Here is a 25,189-nt window from a genome sequence, read left to right on the forward strand (position 1 = left end):
GCTATAATATTCCTGGGAGTTTTCATCTTGGGAGTTTTTTTAGGAGATGATTAGCGTATTCTTTCAATTTCTATTTTACCCTCTGGTTCTAGAATATCAGGACAGTTATCCTTGATAATTTATTTTTTTAATCATAGCTATTTATTTTTCAAAATACATGCAAAGATAGTTTTCAACATTCAACTTTGCAAAACTTTGTGTATAAAATTTTTCTCCCTCACTCTCCACCTTTCCCCTCCTCTGGACAGCAAGTAATCCAATACAAGGTAAACACACCCAATTCTTCTAAAAATATTTCTATATTTATCATGCTTCACAAGAAAAATTAGAACAAAGAGGGAAAAATTAGGGACAAAAATAAGCAAACAAACAACAATAAAAATGGTCAAAATTCTGTGCTGTGATTCACATTTTATTGGAATTGTTTTAAATCACCACATTACTGAAAAGAGCCAAGTCCACCACAGTTGATTATCACATAATCTTGCTGTTGCTATGTACAAGATTCTCTTGCTTTTACTCACTTCACTTAGTCAGTTCATGTAAGTCTTTCCAGAGTTTTCTGAAATCAGTCTGCTCTCCTTGATAACTTCTTGAAAGATATCACAGCTCTTTTTTTTGATATGACTTTCACATAGTCCAATAATTTTTAGATGATGTCTCCTATATTTAAGGTCAGTTTTTTGTTGTTTGTTTTTATTTTTTTGTTTTTGTTTTTTTTTCCCCATGAGATAGTTCACATTGTATTTTTTCTCCATTTTGTTGTTGTTGTTGTATTGTTTCTTGAATCCTCATAAAGTTATGACCTTCTATTTACTTCATTTTAATTTTTAAGGAATTATTTTCTTCAGTGAACTTTTATACCTTTGTTTCCATTTAACCATTTCTACTTTTAAAAAGCCTTTTTTTTTCCTTCAGTGAATTTTTGCACTTCTCTTTCCATTTGGTGAATTTTGCTTTTTAAAGTTTTCTTCTCCTCATTCACTCATTGACTTACTATTTGTCTTAGTCTGTTTTAAGGTATTATTTCCTTCAGTATTTTGTGTGTTTGTGTGTCTCCTTTGCCAAGTTACTGACTCTTTTCCCCCATGATTTTATAGCATCACTCTAATTTCTCTTACCAATTTTTTGATACTTTTCTCTTACTTAATTTTCAAAATCCTTTTTGAACTTTTCACGGCCTAAGACCAATTCACATTTTTCTTGGAGCCTTTGGATATAAGAACTTTTACTTTGTTTCTTCTGAGGATGTATTTTGTTCTTCCTTATGATATTAACTTTCTCTGGTCAGAATTTTTTTTTTCTGCTGTTTGCTTATTTTTCCAGCTTATTACTTGACTCTGTTAAAGTAGGGCTCTGCTTTCAGGCTCAGCTTTCCAGTTTCAAGCTTAAGGGGTTTTGCATAGCTGCCTTCAGAGATATTTCTAGGGACCTGTTAAGTTTTTGGTTCTTCCAAAATATTGTGATCTAAGGAGAGGTGTGTTTTCTACTTTGCTGGCCTATGCTCTGGTTTGCAAGTTGTCAGAAGCACTCTTTTCTTCCCTGAATCTGTGACAAGGGTCACTGATCAACTATAGCCATAAATTTTGTTATGTTAAAGCTCTTCTTCCACTTGGGATTGCCACCCAAGACTATTATCTGGATCTAAGTATGGGCAAAATAACAAAGTCTTGTCTCAGTGCTAGCAAAGAGACCCCAGTGATCTCCTCCTGAAGAGTTGTTTGATCCCTTATCATTTGAAGGCTGAGAAGTTTAGAAACAGCTGCTAGCTAAATTGCTTATTCAATGGGTCTCAAGCTCTGTTCTTGGTTGGCTGGGGCCTGTGCTGTGCAAAGGCAGCCTAATATGGACTATATTCCACTCTCCTCCTGGGTGACAGATCTTTCCTGCTGATCTTCTAAATTGTTTTTGGCATCTGTGGGATGAGAGATCTGGAAACTGCCACTGCTGATTCAATTGATCCAATGTCTGTTCCTGGTTTCTGGGCCTGGGTATCTGCTGGTACTATCTATGCTGGATTGCACTGTACTGAGTTACATTATCATGTTGGTGCAATAGACCTTTTCTGATGACCTAAGTTGTATTGGACTAGAAACTGTCTCTATTTCAGGGGTTTCTGTTGCTCTAAAATTTGTTTTGAGTCATTATTTGGAGATCTCTACCTCCTTGGCCAAGTTTCAAACGCAATTTTGTGAATACATGCAAATATGTTAAAATGAATATGTGCCACATTTATGATTGTGTGTATGCACTATATATATATATATATGTATATATATATATATATATGCATGCATGTATTTATATATATATGTACATTGTAGACTACCTATAAAGTACATGCAATAGAAATTCTTATAAGGAGTTTGGTAATAATGGTAATAAAACTGGTAATTAAAAAATGTTTTATTGGGAGTCAGAAAACCCAGGTTCAAATATTGGCTCTGCTACTTACTATTCTAAAGGCTTTATTTAAAAAATATATATTTTCAACTTCAAATCTCACTTTATTTTTACTTTCTTTCCTACCCACTGAGAAAACAAGTAATATGATGCCTACTAAAGATATGACATCATACAAAAATATATATCCATATTTGCCATGCCCTACCCCCTTCAGCCAAAAAAAAGCAAGAGAATTAAAAAAGGAAAAAAAAATTCTTTATTATTCATTCTAGGTTCATTACTTCTCTATTTGTAGGTTATCCTAAAAATTTTGGACAAATAAGTCAATTAACTCTGCTTTAAATCCAGTACCCTTATATTTAAAATTGTGGAGTTTGACTAGATGACCTTTAAATTCCATGGAATTTTCCCAGAATCTAAAATACCCACTCATAGCTTAAGAAATTATAGAAATTCATTTGCAATTATTAATTTTATTCTGTTTTTGGAATTCTGCATTCATTTAGAAAAAAATATATCAGAAAAAAATCACAGATAAATGATTATTTATAATCCTGAAAAATTCTTTTCTTTAGACTAGGGTTAAGTACATAATTAGGTAAGCTTCCTTTGTTCACTTAAAACATAATTATATCTAGAAAAAAATGTTGATATACATATTTTCAGGAAGAAATCTACTGTGCAGAGCAATATATGCCTATGTTATTGTTTGTAATAAAAAGAACTCAGTCATGGACAGAGTTCTACATTCTGAAAATCAAGAGTTCTATATCTTAGTCCAGTTTTAGCCCTGATTATATTAAATCTTTCTCCATGGCAGTAGCTACAAATAGAGTAGTAATAAAAGAAGGAGGAGGAGGAAGAAGAAGAGGAGGAGTTGTTCTTGATGTTATAATACCTTGTAATTATGTAGCAGTTAATTCTTTTAGAGATACATTATAATGAATGCAATTCATTTCTACACTGCCCAAAATTATACATCTAGTTAGTAGCAGAGACAAATATGGAACCCAAGTTTCTTGATAGCCAGTTCAGCATTTTTCCTATAATATACTCCAGTGTGTTTGTGTGTGTGTGTGTGTGTGTGTGTGTGTGTGTGTGTGTGTCTATGTATGTGTTTAAAACTGGACTTGAGAATCCGTCTAAGTAGGGAACTCTCATTAAAGAATTAAAGTAGAGTTGTACCTTTTCTGAAATTTATACTCTAAGTGGCTAAATGATTTGTCTAAGTTCAGCAACCATATGTGGCAATGGCAACCCTTGAATACAGACTATTCTAGCTACAATGCTAGGTCTCTATTCACTTCCTCATAATGCTAATGAAATAAAAAGGGGAAATAGTGAACATATTTGAAATTCCTTGGCTATTTTTAAATGAAAGAGCATGATATTCATTAATTAGCAGAGTAATTTTGCTTTTGGGGACAAAATAATAGATTTTACAGGAAGAACCTTTTAACATTAATAGGTGGAGGTCCCTTAGTTGACATTTCTGTTTTCTAAAGTAAACACTGCTTTGGAAAGAAGTACAGTTCAGAATGAGTTATGAGAGACATAGCTACTGAATGCCTATTTATTTTTGTTGAGGTAATGAGGTTAAATGACTTGCCCAAGGTCACATATCTAGTAAGTGTCAAGTGTTTGAGGCTGAATTTGAACTCAGGAATTGCTGACTCCAGGTCCTATATTCACTGTGCCACTCAGCTACCCTTTCCTGACAACTTTATGTTAGATATCCATCAGCATGAAGCTTTTCTTCATGTTTCAGAATTTGTATAGCTCATTTGAATTGTCTAGAATTTGATTTTCTTTGGAATTAGAGAACAGAGGAAACACATTCAGGTAAAATGAATACAAGGTTACAATCTAGGATACTATTCCGATATATGTTCTGCTATCATATGATCTAACCCATTTCTTTTCTCATTTTTCTGATATAATTAGATTAACATGATTGTGAAAGATTATTGCAAAAACTGCAAGGAAATCTTTGGTCTCCCATTTTGTAGTCTGGGAACATAGCTAGTACATTTATAAATCCTTTTATTTTACCATATTACATAGTTCAGCTGTGCTGTGTTGTTGTTTTTTCCTGAGTTAACACATATAGCCATTTCCTCATTTTAAAAATGATAGAACATAAGTTTGTAGAAGTAAAATGAATAGCTCAGGGTCTCCCAGTTAGGAGAAAAAATTGCTTGTTTCTAATTCCCATCCAGTACTTTTCATTTACACCTTTTGTTGCTCTTTCCTATATTGCACTATCTACCTCCTTTGCAAGAGTTTGAATTCATTAGATTTTAAGAGTTTTTCTTCCATTTTCTTCCCATAAATTTTCTGAGGAATGCACTGACTTGTGTAAATGTATTCCCTGAACACCATCACTCTTCCTTCTTCTTTGCAATAAAAGATTTACTCAGCCACAAAACCTTCCACACAACACTAACAAAATACACAAAAGAATCAAAACCAAATTAAGTGATCAGACTTGAAAACCAGGATAAAGCAATATAGAATAATGTACATCATACTAGGCAAAACATGGATATAATAGAAATACTATGTTCACATCTGATTCACTAACTCAGTATTTATTCAGGTCACAAATAACTTATTCTTAGAAAGAGAGAGCCCCAAATTTGATTTATTTTCCTTTTCAAGTAAATATAAAAAGACTGCCAAAACTCCTCACATAAATCTCAAGCATCTTTCCATATTGTAGGGAAAATGAAGTGAGGAAAGAACTTGTATATTTATGTAGCTAATCAGACAAGAGAGTTACTTTTAGTTTATTATTTATTAAATTCTAGTCATAGAAATACAAATTAGAAGTATGGTATTTGGGGGATTATGAAGACATGAAGACTTTAATATGTCATTTTATATTGGTAAATTTCATTAGATATCCCATGCACTTATTTATCTTTATGCTAATAAGATAATTTGAAGAGTATGGAGAAATGACCTATTATTTATATTGGGACACTGAGAAAACAGTGCAAAAGCTACAAGGCTGGCTATTTCGATTATGGCCCATTTTCAGAGCACACCCTGAGTGAAAAATAAAAATACAAATTGGTAGATTCATTTCTTCTGAAGCCACGTAATATAGTTGAAAGTCATTACATTCAGAAAACCTGGGTTGCAAGTCCAGTTTGGTTACCTTTTTTTATTTGATCTTGGGCAAATCACTTGTGCTACTTAATTCTGTTTTCTCAGTTATAAAAGTGAGAGAACTGAATGAGAAAGACAAATTGTAAAAAAAAAAAAAATAAAAAATTCTCTCCCTGATATCTATAATGTTGCAAATATTGCCCACATCATACCTAGCTTTCACATTTTTCTTTATGTACTATTCTATTGTGGCATTAAAAAGATGAAAGACTTAAAAATGTAGGTTTGTGTGTTTTCGGCTAGAGAATATTATGAGACTTTCTTTGCTTGAAAAGGAGTATTTAGTATTGTAACAAAAATTCTCTCTTCTTTGAGTATGTTTCCATTTGTAAATAGAGAAAATATTAATTAAAGGCAGGAATGGCCTGAGTGACATAATCATATCTCAAACAAGTTACATAAAAGGATATTGAAATATTGGTGATAAAATGAGAGGACAAAAAGGGTACCCATAATTTTTGTTCTCAAGCTACATTTGCTTAGTCTTAGCGTTGGGGAGATAAAAATCATGTAGTTATATTTCAAAGATTCACTAAGTGAAGCAAATTTCCAGGGCACACTGGGAAGTGTGAATTGACTAGATTCAGAACTGGGTTCAAATTCTGCCTCTTGACGCTTGATGTTTTACTCTTCTTTTACAATTCAGTATTTTACTATTTTATGAACTGATTTGAGCCATAAGTACTTTCTAGGGTTGATTTAATTTAAAAAATTCAGAAGGAAATGGATGACTTCCTCCAAAAATATAGGCTCCCTAGATTAACAGAGGAGATAAATTGCTTAAATAGTCCCATTTCAGAAAAAGAAATACAACAAGCTATTAATCAACTCCCCAGGAAAAAATCCCCAGGACCAGATGGATTCACATGTGAATTCTACCAAACATTTAAAGAACAATTAGCCCCAATGTTATATAAATTATTTGAAAAAAATAGGGGATGAAGGAGTCCTACCAAACTCCTTTTATGACACAGACATGGTACTGATACCTAAACCAGGTCGATTGAAAACTGAGAAAGAAAATTATAGACCAATTTCCTTAATGAATATTGATGCTAAAATCTTAAATAAGATATTAGCAAAAAGACTTCAGAAAATCATCTCCAGGATAATACACTATGATCAAGTAGGATTTATTCCAGGAATGCAGGGCTGGTTTAATATTAGGAAAACTATTAATATAATTGACCATATTAATAATCAAATTAATAAGAACCATATGATCATCTCAATAGATGCAGAAAAAGCATTTGACAAAATCCAACATCCATTCCTACTAAAAACTCTTGAGAGTATAGGAATAAATGGACTATTCCTTAGAATAATCAGGAGCATATATTTAAGACCTTCAGTAAGCATAATATGCAATAGAAATAAACTGCAACCTTTCCCAGTAAGATCAGGAGTGAAACAAGGTTGCCCACTATCACCATTACTATTCAATATAGTACTAGAAACGCTAGCCTCGGCAATAAGAGCCGAGAAAGAGATTCAAGGAATTAGAGTAGGAAATGAGGAAATTAAACTATCACTTTTCGCAGATGACATGATGGTATACTTAGAGAACCCCAAAGACTCTGCTAAAAAGCTATTAGAAATAATTCAAAATTTCAGCAAAGTGGCAGGATACAAAATAAATCCACATAAATCCTCAGCATTTTTATATATCACTAACAAAATGCAACAGCAAGAGATACAAAGAGAAATTCCATTCCAAACAAATGTTGAGAGTATAAAGTATTTGGGAATCCATCTACCAAAGAAAAGTCAGGAATTATATGAGAAAAATTACAAAACACTTGCCACAAAAATAAAGTCAGATTTAAATAATTGGAAAGACATTCAGTGCTCTTGGATAGGCCGAGCGAATATAATAAAGATGACAATACTCCCCAAACTAATCTATTTATTTAGTGCTATACCAATCAGACTCCCAAGAAACTATTTCGATGACCTAGAAAAAATAACAACAAAATTCATATGGAAGAATAAAAGGTCGAGAATTGCAAGGGAACTAATGAAAAAAAAAACTCAGAGGAAGGTGGTCTAAGTGTACCTGATCTAAAGCTATATTATATAGCAGCAGTCACCAAAACCATTTGGTATTGGCTAAGAAATAGACCGGTAGATCAGTGGAACAGATTACATACAAAGGACAAAAAAAGGTACATATATAGCAATCTAATCTTTGACAAACCCAAAGATACCAACATTAGGGATAAAAATTCATTATTTGGAAAAAACTGTTGGGAAAACTGGAAATTAGTATGGCAGAAATTAGATATGGACACACACTTAACACCATATACCAAGATAAGATCAAAATGGGTCCATGATTTAGGCATAAAGAGTGAGATAATAAATAGATTAGAGGAACAGAGGATAATCTACCTCTCAGACTTGTGGAGGAGGAAGGAATTTATGACCAGAGGAGAACTAGAGATCATTATTGATCACAAAATAAAAGATTTTGATTACATCAAACTAAAAAGTTTCTGTACAAACAATACTAATGCAAACAAGATTAGAAGGGAAGTAACAAATTGGGAAAATATTTTTAAAAGCAAAGCTTCTGACAAAGGTCTCATTTCCAAAATATATAGAGAACTGACCCTAATTTATAAGAAACCGAACCATTCTCCAATTGATAAATGGTCAAAGGATATGAACAGACAATTCTCAGATGATGAAAATGAAACTATATCCAAATCACTACTGATCAGAGAAATGCAAATTAAGACAACTCTGAGATACCACTACACACCTGTCAGATTGGCTAAGATGACAGGAACAAACAATGATGAATGCTGGAGGGGATGTGGGAAAACTGGGACACTAATACATTGCTGGTGGAGTTGTGAAAGAATCCAGCCATTCTGGAGAGCAATTTGGAACTATGCCCAAAAAGTTATTAAACTGTGCATACCCTTTGACCCAGCAGTACTACTACTGGGCTTATATCCCAAAGAAATACTAAAGAGTGGAAAGAGACCTATATGTGCCAAAATGTTTGTGGCAGCTCTTTTTGTTGTAGCTAGAAACTGGAAGATGAATGGATGTCCATCAGTTGGAGAATGGTTGGGTAAATTATGGTATATGAAGGTTATGGAATATTATTGCTCTGTAAGAAATGACCAGCAGGAGGAATACAGAGAGGCTTGGAGAGACTTAAATCAATTGTTGCTGAGTGAAATGAGCAGAACCAGAAGATCACTATACACTTCAACAACAATGCTGTATGAGGATGTATTCTAATGGAAGTGGAAATCTTCAACATAAAGAAGAGCCAACTCACTTCCAGTTGATCAATGATGGACAGAGGTAGCTACACCCAGAGAAGAAACACTGGGAAGTGAATGTAAATTGTTAGCACTAATATCTGTCTGCCCAGGTTACATGTACCTTCGGAATCTAATGCTTATTGTGCAACAAGAAAATGGTATTCACACACATGTATTGTATCTAGGTTATATTGTAACACATGTAAAATGTATAGGATTGCCTGTCATCAGGGGGAGGGAATAGAGGGAGGGGGGGATAATTTGGAAAAATGAATACAAGGGATAATATTATAAAAAATATATATATAATAAAAATAAAAAAAAAGAAGAAGATCACTGGAACATGAAAAAAAAAAAAAAGAAAAAGAAAAAAAAATTCAGAAGGGGGAAAAGTTATAAAACTCAAATAGCCTAGCAATATCACTTGTCTAGTGACTAGAAAACTAGCCTTGCAGTTAAAAAAAAAAATCTGAGTTTGAATCTTGTTTCAGACATTAAAGTATCTATGTGACTAGGCAAGTATCTTTATCTATTAAGTGGTGATAATAATAGCAGCCATCTCTGGGTTGTTATGAGGAACCGAACCAATGAAGTAAGATAAAGTATTGTGCAAACCTGGGTTATAAATAGTAGCTGTTGGTGTTATCAGACTTCATATTTTTCTAAACATCTTTTGGATACTCTTTTCATTGTGATCCTCTTATTTGGAGCTTATGGAAGGTCTTCCTGGATCTCAAATTCCATTTGGTAAGGGAAATAAAATCCTCTTCTTCAGAGCCTCAAAAGTTTTTGGATTTGTTTGTCTTTTCATGTTCAGTTCCAAGCCTACAGTCTAGGTTCCCTTTTCATAAGTTGAATTGCCTTCTGCTTAGCACACTGATTTCTCCTTAACACACTATCCCATTTAAAATTTTGTTATTCTAATTTCATCCAAACAGAATAAGCCAGGGTGTTGACTATTATTCACAAAGAAATTCAGTCTTGATAAAACACACTAGGATTTCTCTACAGACTCATACTTCTTTCCTTTTTTCTTTTCTTTCTTTCTTTTCTTTCTCTTCTTTCTTTCTTCTTTCATATATATATATATATATATGTATATATATATATAAATATATATATATATATCATATATATATATATATATATGATTCTTTCAGTGAGAAATCTGCCTAATGATCCAGGAGCCCCAGAATCTCTCATTTTATCTCCAGACAATAGAAAATCTTTTTTTTTTCAGGATTCTAATATTCTTCACTTTTGTAACATGACTGGCATCCTAAAATTATGCAGACCTCACAGGGGATCCTTCTGCTGACAGGTTTTCTGAAGTATTACTGCATTTGGAATATTATTTTGTGTTTTTTTCCTGTTCATCCTGAACACACAAAATAAATGACTAAGGTAGCCTTTTTCCATAGGAAGTGAGAAGATGGTGTCACTTCTAGATTATAAATGGTCAAACAGAGACCCAGAGAAGCAGAGTCCTGGGTATTTAGAATACACTTCCAAGGTTATTTCTATGCTTTATGCCATAGCTTGAATTAGTGAAAACATGGGTCCTAGGAATCCCAGGATCTTATTTAGAACCTAATAATGTACTTCAGACAATCACCCCAAAATAGTATAAGCATTGTCTACATGGTTCTCTGTTGCCCCAAATCTATGTAAAAATGTATTTTCCAATGTATTTCTCATGCTTATCTGTAGGTTTTTGTATTTTTAATTTATTATTTCTGTGTTTATTTTCTTGCTCCTTAAGTTCTGTGCAGAAGTACCCTAAGAATGAACTCTGATCGTGAAAGAAGAGATCAGTTCTAGTCCCTAGCTTAACATTCTCCTTGCAGTTCTACAATAATCTTTTATACAATCATGTGCCTAAGAACTGCAAACATTTTGGCAAGAGAAAATCCATAGCAACTTACTTCATATTTTCAACTATATGAATATTATAAGCTGTATTATATGGAATATAGAAATTAAGTATTTGCAGCAGCATATGTTTGTCAGTTAATATAAATCTAACCTCCCTCTCTCCAAGATGAATGACACTGCTAGACTTTTGGTAGAACTGTGGGAGACAAGAGATATTAGATGTTATGTTACATTCAGAGGCAGTCTGTTATTTTGGGTCATTTAATGACCCAAATGATTTTTTTTTTTTTTTTTTTTTTTTTTGTGGTAAGAGAGATGGTCCTTGTCAGAGAGTAAGATATGTCTGGAAATAATTATTATAAGAAAACAGAGGATGTCAAAACAAAGGAAAACAAACTTATTTAAAAACATATATGTTGCTGGCTAAAATTTTTATATACTTACATAGCAGATACATATCGAAGGTTTATTGATTATTGACTTGAGCATTTCATTTGTAAAGCAACTTCTAAAATTTTGCTTTTATCTCTTTCTCGTGGCCCAGTAAAAAGAGTACTTGATTTTGAAACAGAGGATCTTAGATTGAATCATGCCTGTAGTCTTATGGTCTGTTTGATTCAGACTTCTCTCCCTGTCTCTAGGTTTAGATTTCCTAATCTGTAAAATAAGGCCTATACTAAGTTAATTCCTAAAGTCCTTTCCAACTCTACCCTCTGATTATCTAATCATAGCATGACTAAATGACTAGAAACAATAGCCCAGATTAATTAAATAATTAGAATGCCATTTTCTTGGGATCAAGGACAGTTTCACTTCTGATTTTGAAAACTTTGCTTAACACAATGCCTGGCACATGGTATATACTTACTAAATCCTGATTGAGTCATTATTTTTCAGAAGAACTTTTATGGAATTTCACTATCCACTGTATGACCTTAAGCAAATCATTTAAGTTCTTTCTTCACCCAATATTTAAATAAATTTACATTTGGTAGGATTAAACCATTATATATCAATAGTAATAGTAAAAATGCAATATAAAATCAAATGACATATATTTTAATGATAAAGCAGATCATAAGAAAATGTTATAGAATGTAGTATATAAATTAATAAGAAAACAGGCCCTGTTCAACATAACCTTAACAATTCATTCTATGTGTTGCCTTACTCTGGTTATATGCTCTATGAATATGGTCCTGGTGATAGAATCTGGTATCATCCATTTTTTTTTTTTACCAGACTAGCATTGCCTGATTAATTCTTTAATTTAAATAACATAATGTTATTAACTGAATTCTATCCTCCTTTAAACCTTTCCACTATCAGTAAGTTACTAGACTTCCTGAGCAAGATGTTCTCAAAATATATTAGATTTCTTAATTTTTCCAACTTTAGCTGATTGGAAGACAAAATATCTATTTTCAAAGGCTATGGTAATGTCTCTGATGGTAGTGGTATGGTTCTTATTGTTCAAGACTATTAAATCCAGTTGTAAGGCCTTTCCCAGTTTCTGGAATGAATGTCAGATTTATCTGAACTTACTTTTTTCTAGCACTTTTATAGCTTTAACTAATCTATTTAAAATAATATTCTGCCATCTGGTAGGCTAGCCCCACTCAGTTGACGGTTGTGGTGATAGAGGGCATATGAGTATTTCGTTTGATGCCCCAGCTTTTGATTTTAGAGCTTAATTTCTTGGCATGCTCCATTCAATGGGACACAGTCCAGCCTGGCATTATGAATGAAATACCATTCTGCATATTAGGAAAAAATGATCCTTTCTTCACTAAAACAAAGGGAAATGGATGGCACAGTCACGGAGGTTCATTTCCTCAAAAGTGAAACTTATAACTATGCATCCTATAGTCACTATTTCTTTGAAGAAAATTTAAGGGATTTTATAAGTAGAGGAAAAAGACTGAGATGAAAGTAGAGGGCTGGGTCTTTTCAGTTTTCTCTTTCCCATGAAGCCATGAGAGGTTTAGATTAGACATTAGTTTATGACAACTCTTGATTGTTTACAGTGTCACATCTTGTATGTATCTAGTTCTTTATATGTTGTCCTTACCCTTAGATTGTAAGGCTCTAGAAACCATACTTCGTCTACCACAATCTCTGCCACCTATCCCCCTCATATAAACGCTGTCAGTAAAAAGGTTCCCAAGGTCTCCAAAAAGTGCTATTAATTAAGTGATCAGAGAATTAAAGCTGGAATAGATATTAGAGGCTATCAAGGGTTAGGGTTAGGGTCCTCATTTGGAATGTAAAGAATTGGCACGAGAGTTAATTGACTTACCCAGGGTCACACAGCTTGTAAGTGTCTGGGACAAGATTTGAACTCAGATTTTACTGAATTCAAATTCAATGCCCAACAACTCTATCGTAATGCTTTTTGGCAAAACTCATCTTCTCATGTATATAAAGATGTAGCACTCTTATTTAATTATTTAAATTGGTAAATACATTACTTAATTTATTAGGAATCTTTAGATAATGAGCAAAGCTTGAAAAAAAAAAAGAAATACCATAAAGTGCTAAGCAAGAAATAAACAGATTAAAAAGTTTCAGTAAAACACAAATAAATTCAAACATCAATCATCTGATGCAACATTTATTTAGTAATCAAAACTATATATAACACATTTTGTTTTCTGTTCTATTTTCATTTTATAATAAATATTAATTTCTTTTTAATTATCAGCAGTCTTATTACCAGCTTCTTAGACTAATTCTCCCCATGTAAATCAGAAAAACTCCTAATTCCTTCATGTCTCACATTGTCAGAATCCATAACTGGGGCAGCATGTACTCTGTCTTTAAAAATTAATTGACAATGAAGACAAATTTGCTAGGTTCCTGCTTCAAGCATTTTGTTCAAATTTGAAGGAGCAACATGTTAAATATTAGCATGAATTCTGTGGCATTTTATATTGCCAGTAGCTTGTTTAGAATATTCTGTCTGAGCCGGGTACAGATGAGGAAGGATGGAAAAGCTGATTTTCTGGCAAAGAGTGCTGAAATCTTGCAGGAACAGTGAGCATAATGTCAGAGGTTCCCTTGTGAATATGCTTTTCATGCATCTCCCTCCAGTTAGATATAATTAAAAAGGCCACTTGTCATTAAATAGAACACCAAGTAGCCTCCCAACCTCATCTAGGATTATATCTATATCCATATCCATATGTTTAAATTAGTAAGCCTATTTCTTATATTTAAACTATGATAATGCCCTCCCATTAGGTTTCTTTAAAAGTGGCATCAACCCTTTCAATTGTGAGGATTCCACCATTATATTTTCCTTCACCACTTAGTAATTTGTTTGGTATGAGGCCAGAATCACAATCTCTACCCCTGCAATAGTTGTTCTATTCAAAAGTTTCAACCACACATGAATTTGGAGGTTAGGCAGATCATCACTTAGTAGTCGAAAAGAAAGCTAATTGTCACTGTGTATACTATTGACTTTTTAAAAACATCACACTTTGTTTAAAATTGTTTAGTGGCCTCAAAGCAGATGTCATTAGTACCTTACTCACCCCCAAGATGACAATTTAGGTGCATGGGGTCTGGAATTAGAAGCTTTTATTTTGTCTTGTAGCTCTTGGGGTTCTTTTCCTTGATTATATTCTAATTTCTTTGAGAAGAATTATGTCTTGTCTATTTTTATTTTTTCCTACTAGCTTTTAATAGAATAAATTGTTAGTAATCTGGGGGGGTGGAATTGAATGAATGAATGAATAAATGAATGAATGAATGACATTTATCTAGGTATAGAAGAATCTGATTCAAACTATTAATCTCTTTTTTTTTTTTTCTAATTTAGAATTGAAGCCTTTACATTTGACTTTGGGGAATCTGCTACATCTTCTGTCACCTTAAAATTACTTTGGTTCCGTCCAGTTTTATGAGGTTTAATGATTTGCTTGAAGTTGCCAAGTCCCACTGGTGTGTAAAAGATACAGATCCTCTTGTATTGAGCTGTTGCTTAATTTTCACTGGTTATCTCTGCTATTATTTGGCATATACAGATTGTTAACGTTATCTTGCTAATTTTGTTTGAAATAATATACAACAAGGAAACTTCTTCCCTTAGTAACTTTATTTCTTTTCTTTTCCTTAAACTGTGTCATACTAAATCATTTCTGTCATGGTGAAATACTGTCGAAGTAAACTATTGAAGTTGGGACAACTGAGTTATTGTTTAGTTCCTTCTGGCTTTAAGATTTAAATATCTAGAAATATTTTAAGTGACTATTTTTTCCTTTAGTTTTTAGTGCTTAGTATTTTATATACTACTTTAAATGAGCTTAATATTTGTCTGTACAGATGTACCTCATGCCTAATATAGGAAGCAGTCTCTCTCCATTCTTGTAGAGAGTCTCTATGAATAAGCTTGGCCAGTGGAATGTTTCCTACATAGGCCCAACTTCTTTCAATAAGTCTCTTCAGCTGTAGCCAGAGTGGTCCTCAGATGTTTGTCTGCAGTGCTACTGGACTGTGAAGCTCTCTACTTTGGTGCTATCTATCATATATTTTGCTCTCCTGACATAGCCTTTGATAACCTAAAGCACTCTTCTCAGGATAATGAGGCATCACGAGATATTAGGCTAATGTCATGGTAGGCTTCATAAGGGAAATGCAGTTTATACTTATCACCTTGTTTTCATATCTTTGAAATATATTTTAGCAAATTATAGGTGAGTTTAAATTCCATTTTCCCCAGAAAGTCATTTCAGATATGAAAGGTTCTGAAGGGGAAAAGGGATTCTTCTTTTAGTGACATATTGCTAATCATTCAGAAATTTATTAAGCATTTACTGGAATGTAAAACCATGGTTCTTGCTCTTATGCAGCTCACATTCTAAAGGGGGAGAATACATACACACAAGTAGGTACCTATAAGAGATATATGCTGTATAAATGGAAGATAGCCTTAGGGGAAGGGGAAACACTGGGAAAGACATTGTGTAGGAAAGTATAATAATTTGGTCCCAATTCTACTTTCTTTCTGCATTTTCTAATAAATTACAGTTTGGTTATCATTAATATTTATCAGTGGATGAGCTAAAAAAGCCTCCATATATCTCTATGAGTATCTAAAATGATTAAAATAATAACAGACTAATAAATTAAAGAGAAGCTAAGCATTTGGATATGGGGCAGAGAACAATTAAGAGTAGAAGGAAATATTTTGAATGAGAACCAGTGACCAGAGAAAGTAAACTGCTGTTATAACCAGCAAGAGGAATGTCCTTTAGCCTTGAGAATGAAAACAATTTCCCAAAACTTGAAAGAAAATAAATCTTTTAAGTAGATGAACAAAAATGTTATCATCCAGGTATATGCCACCTGATCAGAAACTTGAAAAGCAGCTTGAGAACACTGAGAAGTTAAGCTACGTGTCCAGAGTGACACAGTTTATGTTCAAGAAACAGGTAGCCCATTTCATAAGGGTATATGCAGAACTTAAATATGATATATATATATAAATATATATATATATATAATGCAGATCTTTAAATACATAATATATTTAATATTTTACATGCATAGCATACATTAATATTTAATTTGTATATAATGTAATATAGACCTTTAAATATCAGTTTTGATCATTATTATTATTGCATCAGCTGGGTAGTGCTATGAAATGCAATAACCATTGTACTTGGAGACAAGAAGGTCTAGGGTTTTAAGTACTGCTTGATATTTCACTTACCACAATAATCATATCTACATCCTAGGGTTGTTGTGAAGATCAGCTGAGAAACTATGTAAAGAATATGCAAAATTTAAAGCACTATATAAATGTGAAGTATTATTATTGTTAAAGACAGGTAGATAGAGTCAGGAAGACTGGTGTTCAAATTTAATCTCAATTACTCAGTGAACCTGAGTAAGTAAGTCACTTAAACTCTGTTTGCCTAACCCACTAGAGGACAAAATGGAAAACCACTTCAGTATCTGTGCCAAGAAAACCCCATTCAGGTAATGAAAGGTCAGTTCAGTTATCATCATCACCAGTCCCACAGTTTCTTCATAGTCATCTTTATGACTTGACTAGACCTTTTTCCATTCTATATGTCTTTGATTATCTACCTGTTACCTCCACATTGTTTGTACCTTTATGCTTACATCCACTTTAAGCCTTCGTATCTTTATTTCCTGAGATGGGAAACAACTCCTATGAGAAAGATACAAATTGTGTTGTCCTGCATACCTAACTGGTGTAACAGTTCATGTAGCTATTAGAAAACATCCCCGTCCTATCTTTATTTCCTAACAAATGGAAAATGAGTTAGGAAGCTTTAAGTCACAGTGGTAGTTGCATGGAAATGAAGAGCAGAAGGAGGAGTGATAACTTTAAGGAGCCTCAACAAAAGCAATATATTTTTAGTACTTTGTTAATAAATAGCTTCATAGGATACATTAGATTTTACTAATGCAATCCTTATTATTCATTAAGCATACCTTTATTTAAATAAGTCTGACCACCACCTGCCCCTTGCTGTGCTAACAGAGCTCTAATGGGATGGTGCATATTTGGAACCTACCATAATTATACCCATTCTGGCGATTAGATTATCTTCTATGGCTGATTCTGTGATTTAAGAACATCATGTGCTAAATTGTACTTAATTTGGAATTCTTAAGAACTAAGCTGTGAAGAAGTAAGTAAATACTTCTTATGTCTGTTATATTTTTTAAAAAAACAGTTGCTGAACGGAGAGGTATAGGGAGATACAAGGATTTCCAGATATAGCTTTGTGGTTTTCTTGCTTATACATAAAACATTAATTTAATAGCCCTGAATTGGCTACGTTCTTAATATTTCAAGGAAAAATCTCCTTCCCCCATAGAATAGGGGGATTTTTTTCCCAATGATATTTTGAGAGAATCATTACTACTATTATATTTACATTAATTCTTAAGGAAATGAGGAGGGAAAGTAAAAGAGAAAAAAAAGAAATGGGAGGGGAGAGAATCTATTAGTATGATGCTCTTACATGCAGAAAATGCATTTGATTTTGCACTATAATTCCTAATAAGATGATTAAAATAGGATCCGAAGTTAGAATATAAGGTGTTTTACACTTAGAACCCAGAAGTGATTGAGTGAAATAGGTCTCTGAAGTCTGATTTTTAATCTTAAGATTGATGTCTATTAAGAAAGATATGGCAGACATGAACTTGGATTTTTAAAGAACTAGCTATGTTATATAACACCAAGGATGTATTCTCTGATGCATTAGATTTTCTCAGTTCAAAAACCTCATCTCTTAATTCAGTGAAATCAGTATGCAAGTAGAATAATGAACTTTCAGTAAAATGTTCATATTGGAGAGTTGGAGAATACATTTTTATACATAAGAAAGATAAAGAAATTCATGTTGGATTATATTATAACCATGTTGTATCATTTGCCTTCTAACATACTATTTTACCATCATTTCCACCAAATGAGTTAAAGATTTCTGAACCCAGGTTGCTTTCTATCCTTTGGTTTAGAAAATATTTTTCAGTTTCCTCCTTCCTTTAGTACAACAATTTAAATTTCTTTAACATCTATTTTGTGCATATTGTTTTGGCAGGTATTGGAGGCAAAAAGATAAATAATACACAACCCCTTATCCCCAGAAGTTAATACTTTCTTTTGGGTATAAAACAAATATAGAAGTAAATATAATTTAAGGTGGGAAGTGTTAATTACAAAGGAGAGATATAAAGTGCTGTAAGATATTTGAGGTGAGAGAAATTCTTAGATAATCAGGAAAGACTTCTGCCTCTCCATTCCCTATATCCCAATCCAATTGTACTTTTGAGAAAAATAGACACATTACAGGGGTGTGGGTCTTTAGTCAGAATGGAAAGTCAACTTTATATACTCCTCTTTGAAAGTTGAAAGTTTCTTCAGGAGATACAACTATACACTTTGGCTAAATTTTTGGTTGGATCTATTCTGCTTATTCTTTCTCCTCCCTTTTACCTCTGAGTTTCTTAATTTAGGGTTTTAAGCCTTGTTTTTTAATAAATATTTTGATAATTATATTTTTTGTAATCCTGTGCATTTTATTTCTTGTATTTAAATCATTATTCTCTGGTGTCCCTAGGTTTTATCATATTGTGCAAAAGGTCCATCGCACACAAACACATACATGTTTAAAAACACAGTATTTTAGAACCCCTTTTCAATTATTAAAGTCATCTTTAGAATCATAGAAGACTCTTAGATTATTCCTTTTGACACAGCACTGGTATGAATGATTCATAGATAAGTTTTGCTGTAATCAGACTCACAGTTTAAGCAAGCATCTAATTTTGGGAGGACATTGATAAGTTGAAACTAATTAATGATAAGAAAGGTAAAGTGAGTACAAACCAAAATATATAACAATATGTTGAAGGAATTTGAGATGTTTAGGTTGGAGGGAAAAAATTACTTTTGTAGGATATTATAGATATCCATGTATTTGAATGTCTGCCACATGAATGACTTGTTTTGTTTTTTGAGGTCTCAGAGGATAGAAACAGAACCACTGACTGTGTTATAAGGAGCAAATTTTAGTTTAAAGTAGGTAGAAATAGACAAATTTCCAAACAAATAGAAATAGAAAAAATAGAAGGGCTCTGAAGATCATATCTCTGAATTACTGGAAGTGAGAGGCTGGATGACCAGTCATCAGGAATATTACAGAGAATAACATTGATCTTATATAGTTTGAATTATATAGCTTGAATTATCTTCCATGAATTTATGAACATGACTTGACAGTCATCTATATAGCTTTGATAAGATAGAAGAAAAAATAATTTTCATAAGAGGGCAAAATAATCATGCTGACCCACTCCCACTTCTTTCTTCCCAATTATTAAGTTTCCTTTAAATCCCAACTATAATCCCACCTATTAGAGAAAACTTCCACCAACCTCTCTTAATTTTAGTGCTTTTTCTCTTTAATTTTTTCTATTTATTCTTTATATAGCTTGTTTCATATATTTGCATATTTTTCTCTCAGACAGTACCTTCCTTGACAGTAGGGACTTTCCTTTGACTTTTTTTTTTTTTTTAATATCCCCAATGCTGAACACGTACTAAGTACTTAATGAATGTTTATTGATCTCTCTGTTTTTATTTTTCTCTCTCTGTCTCTCTGATTCTGTCTCTGTCTCTCTGTGTCTTTCTTTTCTCTGTCTCTAGATAGATAGAAATAGAAATAGGTGAGATAGGTAGAGATCTACCTATCTATCTCACATTGGAGACAGCTAGTTGCACAGTAGACAGTGTCAGATCTAAAGTTATGAAGAATCATCTTTCTAAGTTCAAATTTGGTCTCAGACACTCACTAGTTGTGTGGCCTCAGGCAAATCACTTAATCCTGTTTGCCTCAGTTCTACAGCTGTAATGTGAATTGGAGAAATGGCAAACCACACACAAATGGATTCATGAAGAGTTGGACATGACTAAAACAACTCCAAAACAAATCTCATATGGAATATGTATATAAAGTACATTAAAAAGAGTTAATCAGGCATTTAAAAGACTTTTTAGTTATTACCACTAACATATTTTGTAAAGCATACATGGTATGCAGAAAGGAAATAGATTCAATGGCAGAAGACATTCTATTCCCAAAACATACTTAAAGAGAAAGATTCAGGACATCAGGCAGTCAAATAAAAAATCAGCCAACAGAATATAAGCTACTGAAGGGGAATGTATCTTTTATTTTGTTTTACATTGTTTTCTATTTATATCCCCTAAACCAGCTTAGCAAATTGTAATTAGCTAATATTGTTTAATTGAGATGGAGATTTTGAGCATCTTTGCCATTGCCTCTCTCTTCTCACTAGCATGATTCCATCAGTGTATGGCAATAAAACTACATATTCAGGATTTCTAAAATGGAGGGGGTGTTCTCCATTAAGAGATCTACTGAAGACAAGAGTCATCTATAGTTCAGGACTCCAGGAAGGAAGCATTGAGGAAGTCCATATTGGAGATCATTGCTTCCGACCTCCTTCTGCAGGTATTGACCCAGGTCCAGCCTCTGGCTCTTAGGTTTTAATCTCCATGGGAGCTTTTTTAATGTGGAGGAAAAACTCTGCACTAAGAAGAAAAAAAAAAAAAAAGGACCCAGGGGCATCATTTGGAAAGGTCAGTGAAAAGAGCAAGCTTTCAACCAAGGAGTTCCGGGTGGGGCTCTCTCCCATTAGGAATAACTGAATCTGGAGGAAAAATCCCTCTTTCCCTAGGGTCTAATTTAATATTGCAGTGACTGATCCACTTAATGACTACTTGATTTGGCTGGTGCATTGGTTGCCCTTTTCATTAATAATGAATCTATGGATAAACAAATGTCTCATATTAAATGCCTCTTAAAAGTGTTTAGTATCTGTTGCCAGAAAGCCTATTATCCACTGAAATCTAGGAAGAAACAGTTGCCCACAAACCCACTGTAGTTTTACATATCAGGTCTTTAGCATCAGGCCATCACGGAAATCTGAGAATAGCTGTCTTTAGATAACTCCAGTGAAGTATTTGGAAGAATGCTGTATGGAATATTTTCTATAGGTTATGAAATCCTAGACACATGAGAATTTATATTAATACCAAATGGCTTCTGTGCAGTAGAATCAAGTATGCACAGGCCTTGGAGTCATGCCATCTATCCTTTGGCTTCCTGGCAGGGCTATATTAAGCCTCCAATGTAAAAGATTCCACAAGAAAAGTCATTTGCATATTATATACATAAAATGTGTCTTTATATCTTTCCCTAATAACAGAGTAAAAACAAATAATTCTTCATTTCCATTGATTTCTTATGTTATAATTAGAAGCTCATATCTTCATTACTTTCTTGTTTTTTATATTATTTTCCATAAGGTATTTTACTTATGTATCCTGTTCATACTTGACATACAGTAATTCAACATTTCCATCAATATTTCCTGAATCTCTAAAATCAGGGAATTAGATAGTTTTAGAGTAGTATCATGGACCCCTTGCAATTTGATGAAATATGTGGATCTTATTTTCAGAATGATTATATATATATATATATATATATATGTGAATAAAAGAAAATACACAGGAGTATAAAGGAAACAATCATATTCTATCATGTAGATATATGAAAGACAGACCATTACTGTCTTAGCATTTACTAATAGCCTATGATTACAAGATACTCAGGAGAAATAATTTCAGCAGTTTTTAAAATTTCTTCAATGATAGTTATATATGGACATGTACTAACATTTGTCTTTAATGTGTTCTTTTGTATTTGTTTTGGTTATTATTTTCTGATCACTTTTCCAGTGTACCAAGACTATTTTGAATCCTAAATGCATACTTCTCATAGTCTTGTTAACTATAAAACTGAAGAGCTTTCTTTCAACGATATAAGATTCAAGAAATCTATGTGTATGGGGGCGGGGGAGTTGAAGGGAGTGTGTGTGTGTGTGTGTGTGTGTGTGTGTGTGTGTGTGTGTGTGTGTATGGAGAGAGAGAGAGAGAGAGAGAGAGAGAGAGAGAGAGAGAGAGAGAGAGAGAGAGAGAGAGAGAGAGAGATTCAGAGAGAGAGATTCAGAGAGAGAGAGAGAGAGAGAGAGAGAGAGAGAGAGAGAGAGAGAGAGAGAGAGAAAGATATTCAGAGAGAGAGATTCAGAGAGAGAGAGAGAGAAAGAGAGAGAGAGAGAGAGAGAGAGAGAGAGAGAGAGAGAGAAAGAGAGAGAGAGAGATTCAGAGAGAGACAGAGACAGAGAGAGAGAGATTGAGAGAGAGAGAGAGAGAGAGAGAGAGAGAGAGAGAGAGAGAAGAGAGAGAGAGAGATTCAGAGACAGACATAGACAGAGACATAGAGACATGGAGACAGAGATAGACACACACACACACAGAGGCAGAGAGATAGAGAGAATAGGCACATCCATGTGAGTGCAGAAGGCAAAAATACATACTTTGGCCACTGTGAACAAAACAACATTTTATATGAGAGAATTCATAACAGCTGTGAGATTTCTAAGGCACCATCGATATTAGCAATATATCTTCTCAGCAACACACTTTTTCCTTAGGGCCATTTGAGCATAATATTCTAACCTTCTTCATAAAGCTGTTAAGCAGAGCTATGGAATCATTCCTTAGATCCAAATGTGGAAGAGTCAAGAATTCAGGAAGTGAATTATAAAACTGGACTGATTTAAGTATAAAATGAAATTGCACCAGAATAAATTCAGTCCACTGAGTCAATGCAATCCTAGATTTAATGTAGTTTGAAACTATAAAACTTTCACAATTTTAAGCTATGGAAGTAAGGGATGAATTCCCCTAAACAACTCTGTTGCATTTTTTTTTCTTGGTCTTGGTTCACGTTCTCTAAAGGTATAAACTGAGAGTCACTCATCTTGTCCTTTACTGTCACAAAAGTAAGCTTAAATTTTCTTTTGCCTAATGCAGTTAAGAATATGGAAGCTATCTATTGGTACTGTCAACAGTAAGGATTTACTTTTAAAGTTCACATTTTTATTAACAACTAAACTTTTAATAAGGAGGACACTGATTGCCTTTCCCTTATTCCTTCCCTATGCGAGATCTAGGACTGGGTGACACAATGCTGACACACTCTCCTTTTTGGTACCACTTACTTGTCTATTCCTTTAAGTACTCCCATGATTCCAAGCACTGGCCACATACATCACAATAGAAGATTACATCTTCCATGGTGACTTTCACAATGTTTCTTTATAAAGCCATTAAAACAAATCTGCTATAACTTTGTTTCTATGTAAGCTAAGCATGTGAGGCAGTATGTGAGGTAACTAAAAAGGAGACCTCAAAAAGACTTAGGAACACTTTCATTCAAATCCCACTTCTGCTTAGAAACTCTCTAAGACTATAATTTGCAAAGAGGGTTAATGTACATTGGTTGAAAGAATTTTCTCACTGGAACTTTTTTAAAATAATGAAACAACAGACCTTCTCCAAAAAAGATTATCAGTAGCTAACACTTATAAAGCCTTTTGGGTGGCTTATATACACTTAATATGCATATTCTCAATTCAGTTTATAAACAGCTCTGTGAGATCTGTCTCTCTGTATTTCTCTCTTGTCTTTGTCTGTCTCTATCTCTGTTTCTTTCTGTCTGTTCCTCTCCTTCTGCCTCTCTCTGCCTCTATCTCTCTGTCTCTGTTTCTCTTCTTTCTGTCTCTCTGTATCTGTCTCTCTGTCTGTCTCTATGTGTCTCTCTCTGACCATTTGTCTCTCTATCTGTCCATATCCTTGTTTATCTTTATCCACCTGTTTACCTGTTTCTATGCACAACCTATTAATAGGGAAAAGCAAATCCTCCAAAGGTACCCAGGAAGAGAGCCTTAATAAATGTTTTCTTTACAATTAGAGCCAGGCGGCTAGATGTGGACTCAAGGAAAGAAAAAGTTTGATTGTAGAAAATATATAAAGAGATATAGCTGCCGGATGGATATTTAAAACAATTGAACAAACAAATCTTATTAAATAGTTAAGAATCTACTGAATATGTCAGTACTATCACCAAGGCAAAATATATAAGATCATGTTTTTCCTTCTCTACACACGTCTGCCACCAAGATATACTTCAGTGATTATTATTATTTTTAATGTGTCTTTCATTTTTCTTTTCATTAAATTTCACCTTGATTAAGCTTTGATTCAAGCATGGTTTGGACTATCAACTACAACCTTCTATAAGTGGCCAAAGATCCAGCACCCTACAAGTTTTGGAATCAAAAGATTTGGGATCAAATCCTGATTTTGCTAGTATGTGACATCAGGCTAGTCATTAATCTTTTGGGGTCTAAGTTATTGAACCTTCTGGCTTAAAAATTTATATTGCTATGGTAACATTAATGAATAAAGAAGTAATACATTTTGTACTATAATAATAAGCACAGCAAATCACAATAACTGAAGTTGAATCTAGAGTTCAAATCTAACCTATGACACAAAATAGTGTTGTGTGACATGACATGTCACTTAATCACGGTTCACCTCAATTTCCTCATCTGCAAAATGAGGATAATTATAGCACCTACTTTCTGAAGTGGTTGTGAGCACGAAAAACTAAAGCACCTTGAAAAATTTGAAAGTGTTATATAAATACTAAATGTTTTTATTTAAAAATCCTCTGCAACAAAAAAGTTAACTGTAGTCAATTACACATTTTTCCAGATTCATAAATGAAATCATAAATATATTTTCCCATTTTACACAGATGTTGTTGTGTATGTGTGGAATTAGATCCTGGGTCAAGTGATTTATTGTCATTTCTTCTTTAGTGAATTATATTTCTCTTTAGTAGCCTATAACATTATCATTTACATTGGTCTTTTTTCCTCAATTGTTTTTTCATCTCCATTCACCTCTTTTCCTCCAAATATGTTATTATCATTATAAGATGCACAGCACTTGCTTA

General features: G+C 33.3%; 1 protein-coding gene across 3 annotated transcripts in view; it reads left to right on the forward strand.

Moving 5' to 3' along the window:
* DCC (DCC netrin 1 receptor) overlaps positions 1–25,189 on the forward strand; it is a 1,370,610-nt gene that overhangs the window by 275,974 nt on the left and 1,069,447 nt on the right. The gene's annotated exons all lie outside the window — the stretch shown is intronic.

Source organism: Sminthopsis crassicaudata, chromosome 1 (genome assembly GCF_048593235.1).
Source record: "Sminthopsis crassicaudata isolate SCR6 chromosome 1, ASM4859323v1, whole genome shotgun sequence".
Classification (NCBI taxonomy): domain Eukaryota; kingdom Metazoa; phylum Chordata; class Mammalia; order Dasyuromorphia; family Dasyuridae; genus Sminthopsis; species Sminthopsis crassicaudata.